This window comes from Sinohyriopsis cumingii, chromosome 19 (genome assembly GCF_028554795.1).
Source record: "Sinohyriopsis cumingii isolate HCF-2022 chromosome 19, ASM2855479v2, whole genome shotgun sequence".
Taxonomy (NCBI): domain Eukaryota; kingdom Metazoa; phylum Mollusca; class Bivalvia; order Unionida; family Unionidae; genus Sinohyriopsis; species Sinohyriopsis cumingii.
The window spans coordinates 32165981-32186827 of NC_142979.1; the positions used below are offsets into that span (position 1 = coordinate 32165981).

General features: G+C 35.2%; 1 protein-coding gene and 1 long non-coding RNA gene across 8 annotated transcripts in view; one reads left to right on the forward strand and one right to left on the reverse strand.

The window, feature by feature from the left end:
- The window catches only part of LOC149775392 (uncharacterized), a 213690-nt gene that overhangs the window by 130537 nt on the left and 62306 nt on the right, over positions 1 to 20847 (reverse strand). For 2 of the 7 annotated variants that reach the window (XM_089943913.1, XM_089943910.1), the window contains exon 1: positions 1199 to 1337. The exons of 2 other annotated variants lie outside the window; for them this stretch is intronic. The gene's annotated coding sequence lies outside the window, so the exon portion shown is untranslated. 3 more of the 7 variants (XM_089943912.1, XM_089943909.1, XM_089943907.1) reach the window with 3 other exon arrangements.
- On the forward strand, positions 1395 to 12239 carry LOC149775393 (uncharacterized). Its single transcript, XR_016416558.1, has 3 exons — positions 1395 to 1501; positions 9946 to 11604; positions 11651 to 12239. It is a non-coding gene; the product is annotated as an uncharacterized LOC149775393 (long non-coding RNA).

Below are 20847 nucleotides of genomic sequence, written 5' to 3' on the forward strand. Positions count from 1 at the left end.
AAAAATAGCCATTTCTGTCAACAATTTATGGAATATATATATTTAAAAACAAAAAAAAATTTTGGTTATGATTTTGTCTTGATTTGTGTGTCTTTGTTATGCTTTGTCAAACATCGACACACTAGTTGAGTTTGCCAACATATGTTTGATAACTCAATAAGACGTACTTAAAGATACTGCATTTTATTTCCATAATTTATCCAAGTAACTCATAAAAATATAAAACATTTCAAATATGATTTTGTCTGACTTTGTTATTATCCGAATTAATTAATCTCGCAATTTGCGGTCTATTAATGGGGTACATGTATAACCCTTGTCTTTCGGTTTGCTTTATTTATTCATCAATCTGATATTGCAGCATAAATACAACTTCCTAATATGACTTTTCTGGCTTTGTGTACCATTGTTATGTTGTGTAAGACAAAAGTGGAGATAAAAAATTGATAACTCGTTATAACATACATTGGAAAATTACATTTTCTGTCCATAATCAGTCAAAAGAACAATTTATAAAATAATAACAAACATTTCAAATATGATTGTGTCAAGACTTTATTAATACTTAATCATTGTTCGAATTTGAACTCTGTCTCCCAGTTTTCGGTAATTATTTTGGTATAATTACGTTGAAAAATAGTCTTTCGGTTTGGTTAATTTATTCATCAATATAGTTAACCATATAAATACACTTTTTTAATTTTACTTTGCATGGCTTTATCAGGCTTAGCAGTAATTAGTAGGACCGCACACCCCATTGCTGAACACAGGTTAAAAATCATAAATCAATGAATGAATTGACTAAGTTCCTTGCGCTTTTTATCACATTAAATGTTTCCATTTTTTAAATCGGCAGGGGGTGGTATAGTCCTACAACGTAAGACACATCACCAGATATTTTGTTCTGGGGGGTGATGTAGTCCTACAATGTAAGACATAGCACACGTTTTTGTTTTAGTGCTAACAAAATATTGGGTGATGTGTCTCTGGTTGTAGGACTATGGGGTGATGGCACTAAAACAACACGTGCTACGTCTTACATCGTAGGACTAGGGGGTGGTATAGTCCTAAAATGTAAGACATAGCACATTTTGGTTTTGTTTTAGTGACGCCACAACATAAATATCAGCGTCGAGGTCTTACATGTAGGACTAGGGGGGGTGGTATAGTCAGATTATAGATCAAACCAGTGACTTACACTTCTTCTTCTTTTTGGTTCTCGAGGTATAATATTTCGTTTATAAGTCTGTCTGAGTGTATGCGTCTTTACAGTCTTGATGAAGCAAATGCGTCTGCATTGTGACAGATGCGGAACAAGGAAGGACGTACATGCAAACTATTATACATGTTATCTATTAGTACGACGTTAACCATGGGGTAAAAGCAATCGGAGCAAAGATATTGACAGAAAAGACCGAGGATATACCGAGTGGTGGTAAAAAGAAAACTTGAAACCTGTCTCGCTGTACACCTCTGAGACACAAAGCAGAAGTTTGTACAGGTTACCGGTCCAAGGAAAACTTAATAATAATAATAATAATAATAATAAAACCACTTTAATCCGTTTTTCAAGTATGCTTCCCTGCTTCGTATGCTTTCCGAACTGTACTCCGCTATTCGCATATAAACTGTACTGTAGACAATGTTGCTTTTTTTTAATTTTTTTTTTTACAATTTACTAGGAAAGTGAAAGCAAAGCAAAGATTTCTTTTTTAGAGATGCACATCTGAATTAAGGCCAAGCTGTATACTCTGTAATGTAACCCTTATCACAGCCATCGATCATAAGGGGGCAGGGGATAGTTTTTATGCACAAATTTAATGTTGCATGCAGGTGCGTAGCTACGATGTCGTAACCTCAACTTGATTTGTTGTGGTTGAGGTAGGAGTAAGGGTACTAATATTAGTACTAACACATGCCTATTATAAAAATTCACAAAAAAATAAAAATAAAAATACATGAGTGTGGTCAAAAAGGTTCATAATTTTGGATAGGTGTTATAAAGCAACACAGTTGTAAATAGTTTGATACTATTCAAAAAAGTTGTCATCCAATCAGTTTTTGAAATATTCTACTTGCCTTGAACCAATGTGTCCTCAGCTATATGTTACTAGCTCTGCTTCCTAGCCAACAATTGGTATTTCACTGGCTACATACTATGCAGTAACTACATGAGGTGTACATGCCTAACACTAGTTTCAAGAACACTAGCCAAAAAGACCAAATTCACAAATATGACCATATCTTTAATTATTACACAATAATAGCTCAAAAAGTCACACCATACCCTAAGTTAAGACATTTGCCATGGGCCAATATATGCAAAACTGTCCCCTGCCACCTAAGCCATATGGAATTGGGTTACAATTAATACTTCCAGTTCAGTACCCATGAATGTAGTTCTAGTCTATTTTTAGAACATTTTTTTCCTCTCTCATTTTGGTGTCGATAGAAGAGTTTTATTTATGCATTTTTGGTAGGGATTTAAAGGTAACTGTTTATTCTTGATAATATGATCTCAGGGTGGTGTTCTCTGTGTGTATTTTGGCGACAGTGCACAGTGATCAATAAGGTCTTGGTGATGATCTGGAAGTGAAATCTGTGTTCTGTTTACATGCTGCTATGTTGACAGTCCAGCATCTCAAAAAAGAGCAGGTCAACCTTTGACAAAAACTTCACCGTGAAGTCATCTTTGAAGGCATTTTAGATTAACATATGATTTGCATTGATTGTCACACAGTGGAAAGGTGAGTACTGAGAAACAAATGTAGAGAACATACACTGTATAGTAAAATTGTGTTCTATGTCCATACCAGAGGGATGTAGTCTGGTTTGCTGCTTCGTTTTCTCCCAGTGTTGCACTCCACTATTTGTATAGCAGATTGCAATGCAGGAAGCATATGAAGCGGGGAACCAGACTACCGTTTTCCTAAGTCATCTGGGTATTCCATCATTTTAGGTTGCACTCCATAGTTTCGTATTTTGCATTGGTGTTGGATTTTTATTCAAAGAGGATCTCCTCAAGTATCCTCACCAGTTATTTTAGCTTTTAAAAAATGACCTTGTAAATGTTAGGTGTTGTTTAAAGAACATTTAATTCCCTCTAGTATGGCTTACGATTGATGGCTGTGGTAAGGTTATATAATAGAGTATACAGTAAAAAAAGAGCCAAAAAACATTTTATACCATTTATATCTTTCATAATTCATTCATTTTAGTCTCAGGAGCTGGTATTGTCTAGTCTGGCAAAATTTGTTTTCCCTATTTTAATAACTGCTAAAGATTGTGTACTTTAGACTAATTCCAGCTAATTTTTGAAGCACATGGAAGCAGTCATTTTGGTTAGCTGTGTGCTTAGATTATGTACAATTTTGACAAGTACAAGAACCAAAGAAATTTCAGTGGCAGTACATGATAGTAACAGAGGTATGCCAACATTCTCTCTACTGTCAATGTTGCAAATGTACAACACCACCTTAAACTTGTCACCCTCTCAGAAGTTCATAATATCTGTAGACCACATAGGTATTAATATTGTAATACATGTATTGTGTTATTTAGTTTGGTTGTATAGCTGAGAGATTTAAGTTGCAAACATCAAAACGTCTTTTTGTATAATTCTCATGTTTTTTTCCTTACTGAACAATAAATAGGCAAATTCCCACGTAAGGCCAGCCCACCCACCCACTCCACTTATAATTAAAAGTCGGTTATTTTAAAAATGCACACTACATTTCTAAGCATTTTAGGCAGCGTTATGCTGAAAGACAGGAACATGACAATTATTCTTGAGATTTCACTAATAAAGAGGGCAGTTTGAGAAAAGATGTCAGGTGTCAAATGGGTAAAATGTTTATCTATTCTTCTAACACTAGAATATGGAAGAAAACAAATTTGCTTTGTCACCATTTATTTATTAATTTCACTACACATGAATGAAAAGAAACATTTTGATTACATATTTTTTTCACTTAATGCAAGTTTTAAATTTAAGTTGACTTCACTTCTATGTTCTAAGACTTCTAATTTCATCATAATTAGGTCATTACACACACACAATAATGCCACAAGGTGCATTGTGTAAGCAAGAACAAATGAAGCATAATTAGCTCATGTTCGTGCATAAAATCAATATTAATATATTGTTCTTTTAGAAAATCATACACGATACGAAAATAAGAATGTATGTGTAAGCATAAAAAGCCTGCATGTTTGTGATTTTATGAGTCAATTTTATATATATATATTTTGGGGAAAAACATTACATTGATCCTAACATGCAAAATAGAGGGCCCAGAGTGGCCGAGTGGTCTAAAGCACTCTCCCTTATGGATCACTGCCATCACACCTCTGTCTGCAAGGGTTCAGGTCTCGGATTAAGCCAATGTGGGTATGTGAGAAAGCTTGCCAGTAGCTTCTCGTGGGTCGGTGGTTCTTTCCGAAGTTTTCACGGGTTCTTCCTCCACTATTAATACTGGCCGCCATGTATAGCCTATCGTGTGCTGAAAAATGGCGTTAAACCCTACAAGAACAACAACTTGCAAAATAAGCTGCTAGACATTCTACGAAAAGATATATAGCCACTTTCTGATGTACTTTCCACATGGCCTTCATTAGGGAGCCATACACAAATTCTATGAAAAGATATATAGCTAATTTCCGATGTACTTTCCACACGGCCTTCATTAGGGAGCCATACACAAATTCTATGATGTAAACCAAGAACTTCATATGACTAACATGCCCAAGTTAAGATTTTAGAAATGTTGGGCAAAGAGTATATGGTTTAATTTATACAGTGTATCCTCTAGGAGTGAAAGATTGAGTCAAAAATCACCTTGGTGTCAGAAATGGGGTTAAGACTCAGTAAAAATTCAACTTTCAGGTATCAAAACTGGATGTCAAATTAAAACTTTGGGGGTCTCTGAAGCTCAAATGAGGATAAAGAGAAACACAGAGTTGTCAATCACTAATTATTCCACCATCTTTGTCCCATCAAATTGTTGCAAGTGACACATAGTTCTTACTTTACAAGTATCTTTTCCTTTATTCACACACTTATTTCATTTTCATGAGCCCATTAAGGAAGTTGATCCAGAATGCTTACAATGGTCTACAATAATGCTTACACCTCGTAAGATGCAAAGATTTGACAGTAATTGTGTCCTGCATTCTGATTACAGCAGATTCCAGTTTCCTCAAGTGCATACATAGGCTCACAATGCATTAACATTTCCATAGGATTGGATGCAAATATGTCATATATTGGCTCACATGCATTAACATTTCCATAGCCTTGGGTGCTTATTTGCAATATATTTGCATACATTGGCTCACAATGCATTAACATTTCCATAGCCTTGGGTGCTTATTTGCAATATATTTGCATACATAGGCTCACATGCATTAACTTTTCCATAGCCATTGATTATTATTTGCAACATATTTGCATACATAGGCTCACATGCATTAACATTTCCATAGCCTTTGATTCTTATTTGCAACATATTTGCATACACAGGCTCACATGCATTAACATTTCCTTAGCCGTTAATGCTTATTTGCAATATACCGGCATATATTGGCTCACAATGAATCAACATTTCCATAGGATTGGATGCAAATATGCCATATATTGGCATATATTGGCTCACATGCATTATCATTTCCATAGGATTGCATGCTTATTTGCCTTTGTTCACTTTAAGATATACTGTTCCACACTCATCTAGTACTGTATTGGCTTGTGTCTAAGCCAGGGGTGGGCAAACTATGGCCTGCGGGCCGTATGTGGCCCGCCAAGGGTTTTCATGCGGCCTAGGAACAAGTCATCATTCGCACTGACTCTGTTTATGTTACTCTGTTTATCAAATAAATGTGCTGCTTTTGAAGTTTAAGTTTTCAAATATTAACAACATATTAACAACTGAAAATTAATTATGACATTATTTAGAAAAACCTTTTGTTTTTGCTATTTCAAATATTAATTATTTTACTTAATGAACTATGCGGACCGCGACAAGGTGTAAATTTGTGTATGCGGCACTTGCACTGGAAAGTATGCCCACCTCTGGTCAAAGCTAATGCATCCAAGTAGTTGTTAAAAGTCTAACTCCAATTAATAAACTTTATTATGAAAGAATTTCTATACATTTCTTTTATCAACAATTGTCAAATTATACAATATTACAAACATATTCTTACTATTACAAAAACTTAACCTAAATAGTGTAGATGTTCCTTGTTAAATTCACACTGTTATAAACTTAGTAAAGGATTATGTTTTCTAAATATGCTAAAATGAAACATATGCATATTCATATAAATAATGTAGGTTTTATAAATATACATATGAATAATACATTTCTTGATTTACTGCTTTCTTTTCTTATGTCAGATGAAACAGAGCTAATGTTTGGAACAACATGGTAAAACCAGATTTTTAGAAAATTTCTTAAATACCATGGAGACACAGCTTCAAAAAAAAAAAAATAGAATTTGCCATAGGAAGTTCAGCCATCTTAAAATGCACAAAACTTATTTATGTTGGTGTTATGGCTGAGGAGAAAATATCTAGAGGTGATATGACAGAATATGAACTGTAATCTTTCCTATTCTGTCATATTTGCTAGCCAAGGTTCTGATATGTTAACTCTATCTACACCTTGGTGGATCGAACAAATTTCAGTGCTTTGGGTCTGTGAATATCATTGGATGTGGCGGCAAGCCACAGCAACCAATCAAAATTAAGTTGTTCGAATTTGAACACTGTTCCTACATGATCAAGACAAGGGGAGCATACAACTTGAATGGACTCATAAAAAAGCAATTTTCCACTGTGAGTTCATGTTTGTACAAATACCTTTCACTCAGATAAACCTGTAATGGCTTCTCTCCAGTACATAATCATACTTTTAATGTTAAACTTATGAAGTATCCTTCTGAAGTCAACTGCCTCCACCATATTTGGCCAATATACAATACACCAGTGTTACATGCTATTGGTCAGTTGGCATTACATGCTAAGGGAGACAACTCATGAAATCCAATAGATGTCTTGAGGACAAAGCACTGATATCTGCTCAATCCGCCATGTAGATAGGGTTAACATATCAGAACCTTGGCTAGTGAAGATCCTGTTCAGTACAAATGCAAATCACTACAGCAAAAACAAGGAATTTAGCTCTGTAGCAAAGCTGAACTTTTAAAAGGACATTTTGGGTAAAAATAAAATACATGTATTCAGTTCTGTTACAATAAAAAGATATTTTACAAATGGATTCTCCTGTGTTCAGTTCTGAATGTAAAATTAGTTTCTTGTGTTAAAGGACATTTACATGGAGTGCTTAGTTACAAACGACCAGTTTGTGTTTTATCATAAAACGTATTATTTCTTTTTCCAATATATTTATAACTCAGTACACAATAATTTGTAAAGGACTAACTAAAGTATGACACATGAAACTGCATTGAAAGTGAAAATACAGTGTAAATCTTTTACCTTAATGTGATGATCAAGGTCTAGGCGAGAGGGTTGCTATATAAATCAAACTAGTGAAGGGATGTTAACTGACAATCTTAGTGCAAAGTGCCCGACATTACAATTTTTTATATAACCAGATGCAACTTTAATTATTATTAATATTCATAGTCACTTCAATGAAAATAGGACATTTTGTGATGATTTCAAAATACCTTGTCCGAATTCTCTTGTACACAAGACTCTGTTGCAGAGAGAGCATACTGATTTTCTTGTCTATCCTTACTTCCATCCCTCTATCTGCATTTTCTGAATATTTTCAAAAGAGCCAGTTATTGTGCAGATTTAAAAATTGCATCCTATTGAATGTTGTAAATTGTGTATTTATGTTGTCTCATGATTGCCATAATGTTTACCACGTTATCTGCTTGGAAATCCAAACCTGTCTACAACTCGTCAGTATTAACAGAATGAAACCCCCAAAAATGTATTCTGTCAGGTATATACAGGGAGAGAATCAAAGCTCTGTTAATATCAGACATTTCCAAAAACCAAACAATGATGATGCTATGTGTCAATCAGCACACTCGAATAAGTGTTATCAGATGTTGACCTTTTTTGAAGTCATGAAGAATGTCTTATCCAACACATCCGTCTCCTCATGGTCGAGAGCATGAAGATCAGCAATGAAACAAAGTCGTTCTGTACTCCGTGAAGATTATTTTCTCACTTGAGCTACCCAAAAAATGACTCCAGAATATTCAAAACAACTGATAACACAATCACAGTTAAATTTAAATGATTTCCAGCATAGAAAGCAGTTGTCTTCATTACATTCTAATTGGAGTCTATGTTGGGGGATTGTTGTTGTTGAAACAACAGTGCCAAGCTGAAGATCAAGATCTTTGACACTATTACTCCACAACAGCTTCAAATTTCCTTTGTTGACTGAGTTTTGCATACCCATAGAATTAACCTGCAAAAGTTTGGACAAACTCGAACATTACAATTGGATTATGAGTTTGACATGACCGATGGAATAGCCACTCTTCATGTGGTAACACTTTTCACCTCTTTTAGACGTCGGACGATGCAAAGTTTTATTGGAGAGTCAAATCTTGTCAACTAAAGAAAGTATTGGACAGGTTACTAGTGATCAAAAGAAAAAATAAGTAGTGTACTAACGAGGAGGGTAAGACGGACAGTTGCATTGGGCACCTGAGGACGTAGGATGCAAAACACCCATTTGGCCTTCATTGCCCAGAGTGCTGTTTACCCTTAGTATGTCACTGGATGTACTTAGCTCACACCATCATGGTGGCTAGAGCCCTTATGGATGCAAATGTACAATGGAATGGAAATTATCATGGAAAGCATTAGACAATTGGATAGAACCAAGCTTCAAACAGAAGCAGAAATTCTTCTGGAACAAACATACATTTCCAAACTGATCTGGTGTGGAGTTCCTCAAATGCAAATAATTTCAGACATGCTCTCCCCTTATTTGACATTGCAAGTGTACCCTCAAGATGTTCATGGAGATCAAATATTCTGAGAACTGAAATTTCTACCGATAGCATCGACCCACAAAAGAGGTCCTGATATACATTATCAAGACAAATTAGAAATAAAAGTATATATTTAAGTACCAGTTATGTACAAAAAATGGATACAGGACCGATTCCATAGAAAAATTACACATGCTGAACCCACACTTAGAGAGCATTTTGTTTTCAATCCTTTATCAGTGTCTAGTAACAGATCTGCTCCAACAGTAGAAAACATTTAGAAAATGTCATTGAGCTGATTTGGAGAAAAAGAGTCAAAATATATGGAAGCCATGACAATGACTATAAAGGGATTACCTCCTGTGGCCATATATAAACCCTACATTGAATAAACCCCTAAACTTATCTTGACATGGATATTTCTTAACCGTGGTAATGTTCGACTCCCAAGCGGTATTAAGGGAGTGCGTCAAAAGCAATCAGAGAAATTGGAGCATCATTATCACACACATACGATATTAAACTAATAGAATCCAATGTGTGAACCACTTCGGTAAGCTTAAAATGCTATTGTAGTTTATTTGCTTTTTACCACACTGATGTCTCTGCCCTTTTTTTTATAGCCACACAGCTGATCTGGACTTGAGTTATTACTTGCATTGGATGGACAGGATGAACAAGATGTACTCTGTGTCCAGACACTTGGTACCAGAGTTCAAGTTCATAAGTCAAGATCAAGGTCATTTCCTTGAGGAATCTGGCATCTTAGATTAACCAGTTTTAAATTTTTAATATAATTAAGCACCCAATGTACGTACAGATCTTTGTACGTTTCATCAGTTGCAGGCTTTATTATAGCCCTTTAAATTCATCTTATGATTCATCAATAATATGATAATTAAATTATCTTAATATGTTATCAATAATCTGATAAAAAATTAACTTTTCCCCATTCAGACTTAAATAACTTGTCAACATCAGTGTACACAAAGGATACCTCAAGAAGACAATGGGATAAAAGGCCAGAAATGAAAATGTTCATCTGTGATTTTTAGATGACCCTGACTTGGAAGGATGGCTGCCAAATGACAAGTGATTGATGACCATGACATTAAAGATCTACCATGTTAAACTAAAATTGAAAGTAATTTCAAAGAGAGCCCATAACATCGAACCTTCTATGTGAGTTCAAGTCCTTAAAGATCTTACTTCGAAGAAGGCGAGGGAATGCTGGACAAAGAGGTCTCAGGAGTATTTGAGCAAAAGTGCTCAACAACAACTGCTGGATGCATCAAATTCAAAAGAATGACAGCTTGGTGAACATGGCAGACTGAGTGGCATACCAATTATAACATTTTAACGAACAAAGGAATTAGCGCCTGTGATCCTATTATGGGTGTACAAACATACATTTTTGTCTTCTTACGACGAACAATAATTTTTTTAAAACTGTTATAGAGAGCATCCCATTTACTTCTAGATTTTGTATATTTCATCTGCTGAAAGGGTTATTACAACACTTTCTATTCATCTAGTACTTAATCCATAATCGGATAATATATTTTAAAAAATCTAATTTTGAAATGAATAATAACGCATCAGTGCACATAAAGAATATCTCACCCCAGCAAGAAGAGGAAGAAAAGGCCACAAGAGAAAATGTTCCAATCTGATTTTTCGATAACCTTGAGTTGGAAGAACTGTCTGCCAAACGATTAGTGATTGACGACCTTGACACTGAGAATATATCTACCAAAGCAGAACTTAAAGATAATTTCAAAGAGAAGGCACAAGATCAAACCCTGTCTGAATTCTCGTCCTTACAGCTCTAACTTTAAATGCTGCATGGGATTGTTGGATGAAGGATTATAAAGTTTATAAATAAATATATCTAAGATCAGTTGATATTGAACAAAGGGCTATTAATCCATAATTATGATACTGATATAAAATATGGAAAAAAATAAATATTTGTTATGCAGTTATGAGCAGAATCATCAGCATCTTATTCCGATGCTAATATATCTCTTTCAGTTTGATGCAGTTTGCCTTGAAGGATGAAAACAAATGAACAAATGTAAATCTAAATTGAGGGTGTTTACATTTACACCACCATAATAGCAACAATTGCACCACTATAATAGCAACATAATTATTTCTTGTTCTAGTTTTGCAATTCTTTGTTCAATGGAGAACCAAAGGGACAGGTGCTAAAACCCTCACTCATATAGACGTATACTGTGAAATGTGGTGATAAATTTTCTTTGTGATAACTTGTAGAGAGACTTTCAGAAACAAAATTTGAAACTGGTCTTTCACAGGTCCGAGAAAATTGGATAATAAATATTACTGGACTGAATAATACATTTTTGCTATGATTTTTCATTGTTGGTTAAGATACATTGTGCTGTGAGGAACATGGATCATTTAAATAATAATCAAAATAAAGAGGAATTTTGGTCTTTTGTTTATCGAAGACCATAAATGAATATGGACGAGTTGTGCTTTAATTGTAAATATATGCAATCTATTTATTGATGTTTCCAGAACAATGATCTTGACACATTTGATTTATATCTGTGTTGCCTAACTCATTAACAATTCAACACATTTAGTGTTTCACCTACTGTACTTTGGCAAATCCGAAAGCCAATGGAATTAGATGCAGTTTGTGTTTTGTTCCTTGATGACCAGCAGTCACTTTGTTCATATTACCATGGTTCATATTTCATATTACTGTGGTTTATTACAGATATTACTGAAATTAATTATAATACCATCAGACACAACTTTTTGTACATCATCTAAATTTTAATTGGAATATTTTCCTCAGTGGCAAATACATCTAATATATTTTATCAGTTCTATCGATCTATGATGTTTTGATTTAACGTTATTAATCTGTTTTTCGGATGTTAATCATTGAGATGATACGTTCATTGTCAGTTATGTATTCAAAAAGGTTTGTATTTCTTTGGCCTGAGATGATACGTTCATCATCAGTTATGTATTCAAAAAGGTTTGTATTTCTTTGGCCTGAGATGATACGTTCATCATCAGTTACGTATTCAAGAAGGTTTGTATTTCTTTGACCTGTGCTTACAACAATCAGACAACAGGAAACTTTATTATTTTCTAATCACTGACAGGCTAATAACAGTGTCATCGAAAGCAAGATAAGACCATCTATTTGATCATTCATTACATTTGACTTCAAGTTTTTAATGATATCGCATCTGAACTCAATAGATTAAAGGTACTATCTGGAAGGAAAAGGAAATGGAGATATACAGTGTAATACTAAAGTTAGATTGCGAAAATAATGCATGTGACTAAACACTAAAAGAAATCTAGAAATGGCTTATTCGTAGATAGAAAGCAAGGTAAACAGAGGGCAGAGAGAAAAGCAATAAATATGTCACTAGCTTAGAGAACAGAAGTTTGAAAACAAAATCATAAAGAAGAACATTGAAGGAAATGAAATATATGAAAACTATTTTAAGAAAGGAAAAGAAATTGTACAAAACTAATACCAAAATAAATGCCATCTTCCTAAAAGCCCAATGTTTTTTTGTTTTTTCCATTAACCTACGAACAAAGTCTCACTCAAGATGGAAAAGAATCACAGGGAAGGTCTCATATCACTTGAAGAATTCACTACAATGTCAGAAAGTGCGCACAACAATAAATCGCAAGCCCTGATGCCATTACTTGCAAGTTTTCAAAAATATTTTGGCCGAGTTAGAGAATTATTTTATAAATAACTTTAGCTTCAGTTTCCAAAATGTTAGACTTAACTATTTGCAGAATCTATGCATAATATTCCAAATCGCTTAAAGAAAGGACTTCATTGACACGTCAAATTGCATGCCAGCCTGTTTACTGAATATAGGCTATACAATTACCAATAACGCAATTGAAAACAGAATCTCTCTCTCTCTCTCTCTCTCTCCACAAACCACCACAAACATACATACATACATACATATATATATATATATATATATATATATATATATATATATATATATATATATATATATATATATATAAAGTATTTAATGTTACTCAAATGCACTCATATAAATCTGAATATCTCAAATGAATCCAAGTATGGGCATATTTTAACAACAATTTCCAGTGTCAGTAACAGACATGGGTCATCGGATAGTAGTTTATTCGCAAAAGTAAGAGTGGGTTGATTTTTTTTCAACCATATATCAATTGGTCGTCCATGAGAACACATCCCAAAACGAAGGATAAAATATCAGATAAACTGCTCTATTCAAAACCTTGGAAGTTTTTTTTTATGTATTACAAGACGACTCTTTAGATGAACCATGGAACTTCCAACAACCAAGGAAACAATGTATAGAGAAGAATGTAAAAGAAATAGCAAAACCAAAACATTTACTTAGAAAATATTGGCGACGAGACGTTAGAGATAATTTGAATGTGTGAGAAACATAGGTTTGTGTAAAGTGAATAATACACGACAGTAAAAGTGCCATCCTCATATTATATACCGACAACCGAATAACAGACTTGCATTATTTGGAGAAGAAGAAAAAAAAAAACGAGAACAAATAATCTCACAACAATTGTGTACAAAAGCCAGAGTAGCATAAGCATGCCTGGCCCTTGGGACGTACGGGGGGTGGGGGGGGGGGGGGGCAAGGCAGCATGCAGGGCTCAAGGCAGAAAGGGATGAGCATTGCTAGTTAGCACAGGGCCCAAGGCAGTTGCCTCGTTCACTTTGCCTTAGGGCCGGGCATGATCATAAGGAAAGACACCAATGAACATCTAATATTTTTCGGCCCATGCTTTCACAAAGACGCAAGTTATGAGACAATACAGAACATAACTATCCCAAATTGCAGCCAAACTCGAGAACATCAAAAGTGTCGAAATAACACAACAAGCATGTGTCATTTTGTACAGATGAAGAACCTTCCCTGACCAGAGCTGTGGAGATATCCTTCCCAAATGTGTCTCGGGTACAGTGTACAGACCACGTGAAAATAAAAAAGACCCCGCTCCCAATAAAATAAATATAAAAAATAACAAACCCAAAACAAGCAAACAACAATTCAGCTCCAAAGAAATGTTGGTGTGGCTGGTAATCTGAAGAGAATAGTCATAGATAAAAAATTTGGCCACGCCGGGTTGGTTCATGTGGACAGCTCTGTCGTCTTGGGGGGGGGGGGGTCCTTGGAAATGAAGCAGCTTCTTCGTGACCACCCTCTCAAGGCCAGCAATTATATACCTGTCTCCCTTACATGTATCTGCTGCAAAATGCTTGAACACATCATAGCCAGCAACATGATGCAACATCTAGATCGCTACAACGTTCTAACAGACTGCCAGCATGGTTTATATGCCAGACAAAGCTGTGAAACACTGTTCATAATCCTAGTGGATGAGCTGGTCAAATCCTTAGACAGAAGGAAGCAGTATGACCTTGGTATCCTTGACTTCAGTAAGGCTTTTGATTGTGTCCCCCATGAAAGACTTCTCACTAAGTTGGACCACTATGGCATCAGGGGTAATAACCAGAAATGGATCCGAGATTTACTGTCAGACAGATTGCGGTTGTTGTTGTAGGGTTTAATGCCATTCTTCAGCACACGATAGGCTATGTATGGCGGCTAGTATTAATGATGGAGGAAGAACTCGGAAAACCCCGGGAAGAACCACTGACCCACGAGAAGCTACTGGCAAGCTTTCTCACATACCAACATTGGCCGAATCATAGACTCGAACCCACGCCAGACAGATCACAGAGTTATAGTAGATGGAGCAACATCGGACCCAGCACCGGTTGTTAATGGGGTACCTCAAGAGAGTGTCTTGGGTCCCATACTCTTCCTGATGTTCATCAATGATCTACCTGCGAGGGGAGTGACTAATTACCCCAAGACTGTCCCAAAGCACTCCCACATAACCGTTATGCATATATAAAATTTAAACAAATCAGATGAAAATGTAATCAGTATAATTAAACATTGAATAATTATCTAGTAACAGTGGAGTTTTTCCCTTTTTGGTCATCGCCAAAGGAAAGACCCCAAGACACCCAAAGACTACCTAAACACTGCACAAAGAGACCCCAAGACTGTTCCAAAACACTCACCGACCACGTATACATATATACAATTTTAAAACATAAAAACGTACTCAGTATAATTATGCATTGCTTAATTAACAAGTAACATCAGTAGAGTTTTTCCCTTGTCGGTCATCGCCAAAGGAAAGACCCCAGACACACCAAGACTATCAAAGGCTATACCAAAAAAACCAAGACTGTTCCAAAACACTAACCTACCCAGTATCATATATACAATTAAAATCAAATATAAAAGTAAACAGTATAATTATGCATTGTATAATTATCAAGTAACATCAGCAGAGTTTTTCCATTGTCGGTCATTACCAAAGTAAAGATCCCAATACACCCCAAGACTACCCAATTAATGTATTAAGGGCAACTGAAAAGGATGCTGTAATTGGACAAAACGGATGATATCCTGGCATTAATCTGCTTGATTAATGAGCCGCAAAAGTCTTTATTTTGTTTGTTTTGCTTGTGCGGAAAAGTGCATACTTAGCTCAGATGTATTCATTATAAACATGACTTTAACTGGTGTGTATATAAACGTCGTTAAGTTTATTGCAGTCCATATCTCATTGTCGGTTCATATACTAAAATCTTTATTAGTTCTGTCTAGCCTTCAAAAAAGCGCATAATTACCTCTACAAAAAGAGCAGCATTTTGGCCCTGCAGTTCATGTCGTTTAAATTGTAATTCTGATACATACTTTGACTCTTGCAAACAATGGAATCACAACAAAATTACAAGTGCCATCAATTATCTGCTACACTAAAGAAGACATAAAAGGATTTGAAACACTTCTTAACATACATAATGAATCAACCCATTGGCACTGAGCAAACATTCAGCATTGGAAACTTGTATGCGACATTGTTGGTGTCCATATCAGGACCATTATATTTTCCTTGGCTATCACTGAAGCCATGAGATCTACTAGTAAAAGAACTAGAGCAACATTTACATCCCCACTCTGTTTCAAACATACGGTTCGACTGCTGCTGAGAAATGAATATCTTGTAAACAATATATGGAACATCTTTTTTCTTACAAATTCAAACATCTTTTTGATTTTTCCTGTCTCCCGAGTCCGCTTGCAGAATACTAAACATTTTTACACAGTGTCGAAAAGAATAGTACAATTCTTACAAGTATACATATAACGTGAATTGTAAATATGGCAATAAAGAGTTGCATACTGTGAAGGATTTCTGAATGACCAAGCAAGAAAGAGCATCAAAAGGGATCTTAAAATGTTTCAACATAAGAAGCTAGAGCAAAAGAATTGAAGTAGTAAGCAACAACAGACAGATCAAAATTCACAGACAAGGTCAAATTACGCTTCATTTTTGAAAGTGAAGGACGGTGAACATACATACATACATACATACATACATACATGCATACAGTTTTGCGTTTATCCATTCAAGCAATAACTGCCATTACTGTTAATATTTTTTTGGATACATTTCCTCTCCGCAGGAAAAGCACGGTACTATCTCAGTACGCTTCCTCTGTAAATGTCCTTAGTTTAGTATACTTGTATCCTTTATGACCTTTTCACTTTTATGCTGAACAACTAATTTAAAACATCTAAATTTAATTAGCACTAAAGTGACAGTGTACAAGGTGCCAGCCAAGACTCGTATGTTACGATCATTTTTGTAATTCATCTATCCAAATCTGCTTTTCTCATTGTATATTCCGCATATTCAGTCTCATTAGATACTATCTGCAGAAATATTTTCTTAGTGTAAATAATTCAACAGGCTTCTAAAAAGGTAGTAATATATTTTGACGAAAGTATTTTTAAAAGAATTGTAATACACATGTGTAAGTATCTTTTACAGTTACGACGTGTATCCTTTACAAATACGTAAAGAAGTACAGGAAGAGCCTTAAGCTACATAGTTTAAATCCTTATACAATTGATTTGCTAACAATAACTTTCCCAGTTACATTAAAATATATGATCAACGAGATGTGTTTGTACATTTATATATATCAGGAATGGGACACATGTGGGCCTCATTTAAGAAAAAAAAAGTCGATATCTCAGTTTTATCATAATCGTATCACCTCGCAGAATATCCAAGCGTCCGATATCCAAGTTAGAACCCAACTGTCTTGCAAAACAGATCATACAGTTTTACAATTAAGAGTTATGTTAATTATATCCTTTACTTAATGAAAGAACACGCATGAGCTGCTGCTGCTTTTAAGTTGTCAAAATAGTTGATTTTGATATGCCTTGAAAAGTGTTTCGTCAGTTGCTAGAAAGTCTTCATACCGATTCCCCCACCTCAATCCACAATCCGGCCTTTTTTGGAGAGCAGCAGTAACCAGTTACACTATCAAGTCATGTATTTACTAGTCTATTTATCACTAGTACATCCTACGTAAAATCAAGATAGTTATCTCCCTTTCTCTTTCGTAAGCACAATATGCAATGCACATACAATGCCTCGTTAAAATAGTATTTACGTTACATATAAACCATTTTTGTACATGTCATTTAACATACTTTAGAAATAATTTCTGTGACTTATTTTGCCCCAAAGTGACTAAATTCGTTACAATGGTTACTCGCATTTTTGTTTTCCGGTCTGCATTATATTGCTAACACCATGCAATCATATACCCATGTACTTTCCGCGGAGTTTATTTTTCCGACCTTCTCCATGAATTCCAACGTTGCTTGGTAATATCTTTTTTTTACAGCGACTCCGGATCCCTTGAGAATTTTCTTTTTCTGCAGTTCCTCCAATTTGGTCACACGCATCGTGAATTAGCAAATCATCGGTGTATTTGAATATTCATGAAATCGACAGTCTGTGAGTTAACACTCTCTTGGGGTCCAATATTGACGTTTTACAAAAAGCTATGACCTTCTTCGTATTCTGTACAATTTTATATTTTCATTCCGGCTATACTGGTCCAAATCATCTAATCTCTTCCTCAGTGGACCATTCACAACACGTATTTCATTGTTTTCCTAACTGATTATTTTGTTTTCGGTCTCTAGCTTAACGATTCTTTCTGTTCAGGACTTCTTATCCTGCCTTGCTTCAAAAATGTATCCACCTAAAGATTCCAAACAATTCTACATACCCAAAATCTCTTTTGAAATGTTCCCTTTTAATTCTTCTTTCGTCTTTTCCAGAAATACTTCATTCCAGCTTGGGTGGCAATTTCTTGTAGTTTTGGTCTGTATATTCTTTTTATGCCGCTTTTGGGTTTATTTGGAGACACCGTCCAATGTAATATCTATCATCTCCATACCTGTGTTATCTTTCTCCTTGATTAAGAATTAACAAATATTAGTCTGGTGAGTATTGTCGTGGTGGGGATTGGGGTACCCACTGATATTCCTCTATCTGACGTGGAGTTTTCCTGTACTATAATTTCTGGACCTGCTATATCTTCTTTCTTACTTCCATGCGGACTCTTGAATGAACCTCGAGGGGGTATTTTCATTTCAGGTTCGTTAATGTCGCATGAACTTGACTACATTTCCTATGTAAACGTGCATGCACGAGGATTCAGTGCCCGGTTACACATTTATACTACGCACTTCACTGTAGTTAAAAAATGGCTTTAATTTATCCTGCGATACGTTTCTGTTTAATTTTGAACAGCATAAAAGATGAGAACTATTCTTACACATTTTGAATTTGTTCATAAATGACTAGATTATATCGTAACATGTTTATCAGTGATAGTGTTACTCACGCCAGTGCCAGTGCTTCGCGTGCTCGGAATGACCGACTGATTCACATTGATGTAAAACAAGTTCCAGTAAACTCCTTAAATATGAAGAAAAATAGTCAATAAAGTCCATAATCTAAAAAATAAAACTTCTAACATTTTCCACGAGCAGAACAGGTATCAGATGACTTTAAAAACTTTCAAAATGAAATTTTTCTCCACTGAAGAACACAGAACTTAACTCGGTCGAGGCGACCTTGATTCTATGTATGATAATATGTAAGCATTTAAGGCGTGCAATTACACTTAAAGACCCCACAGATGACATTATAACTTCGTGTAAAGGAATGGCGTAGAGGACGAGGCATCAGAATGATTTTATATTAATTTCCCTCCCAAAAGATATAGATATATGTAGATATCAATGTTTGCATCTCAAGGTTCGCAAACAAGAAATAATTCTATTCCTTTCATAAATGCAATCAGAGAAAAACCATTTACTAAATTCTCTCTCCCCCCCTCTGGTTATATATATATATATATATATATATATATATATATATATATATATATATATATATATATATATATATATATAAAGTTGATACTAGTACTCCTGCCTTTAATATGTCATATCTAGAGCTAGCTAGCGGTGTGTGTGTGTGCACTCGTGCGATCATATTTATCCGCATGTTTTTATGTAATGTACCTCGAAAGTTTAGACATGACCAAGAAGAGCTAGCAATCTTCTATGCACTTCCGTAAAAAGGTCTAGCTGTACAGTTTCTCAAACCCAAACCATCCGTCATCATTTACATATCCAAAGTCTCAAACATAAACCATCCGTCATCGTTTAAATATCCAAAGTCTCAAACATAAACCATCAGTCATCATTTACATATCAACATCACAAAACCTGAATATTCTACAAACCATCTGGTTCATTTTTTTAACAACAAGGATTCACAGTGGGGAGAATCAGGACAATAACATGTCTTCAACTATCAAACCCTATGGAAAAATCGGAAAATCCAAAGCTGAACAGTAGTTATAGGGGATCTTATAGGGTCAATGGGACTGATCAGTACAAATACCCTTGGGAACATATAGGGTCTATGTAAATTTAACATGGAGAAAAATCGTGGGAACATATAGGGTCTATGGGAATTAACATGGCCAAAAACCCTGGGACAATATAGGGTCTATGTAAATTTAACATGGTCAAAAAACCCTTGGGACTGTATAGGGTCTATGTAAAATTGAAACAGGGAGGGTCTCTATTTTAAAAAAAAAAAAAAAAAAAATAAAATAAAAAAAGGGGTAGGCAATGGAAAGGCTATCTCTTTTCAAGAAATATGGGGGCCCTGAAAAGGGCCTTTGGGTTTTCTTCTTCTTCTTCTAATTTCTTCTTTTTCTCCACCAAGTTCTTATTTTATCTCCTACACTCTTTTTCTTCTTTTTTTCTCCTCCTCTTCTTTCTTCTCTTCCTCTTCTTTCTTCTCTTCCTCCTCCTCTTCTTTCTTCCTCTTCTCATTTTCTTCTTCTTTTTCAATTTTTTCGTTCCATTTTGTGACGATCGTCGATAAATACCTATGTATCTATAATCAGCTGAAATTCCTATGAAATCCCACTATCTATTTATAGCTCCAACTTGTGGGTTTTTCCTTTGGAAAATCCCACTATCTTTTTATAGCCTCAGCTTGAGTGACGTTCCTGTTTATGAATTCTAGTATATATGTATAGCTACAAAATGTGGAAATCCCCAAGTCGATATTTATAGTCTCGAAATTTCCAGCGTCAGTGACGTCACTGTACTGAACACTAGGGATAAAATATCAACGGTGTTGCAAGTGGCTGACCTGAATACGCGCTACTGTAGGTAGGTAGGTAGAGTGTATCTGATAGGGATAAAGTGAGTTTTATACGGACAAACAGAGACCAATAGACACACACAACGTACGCGCGCAGACACACACACACACACACAAACACACAAACACACACACAACGTACGCGCGCCGACATACTCACACACACACATA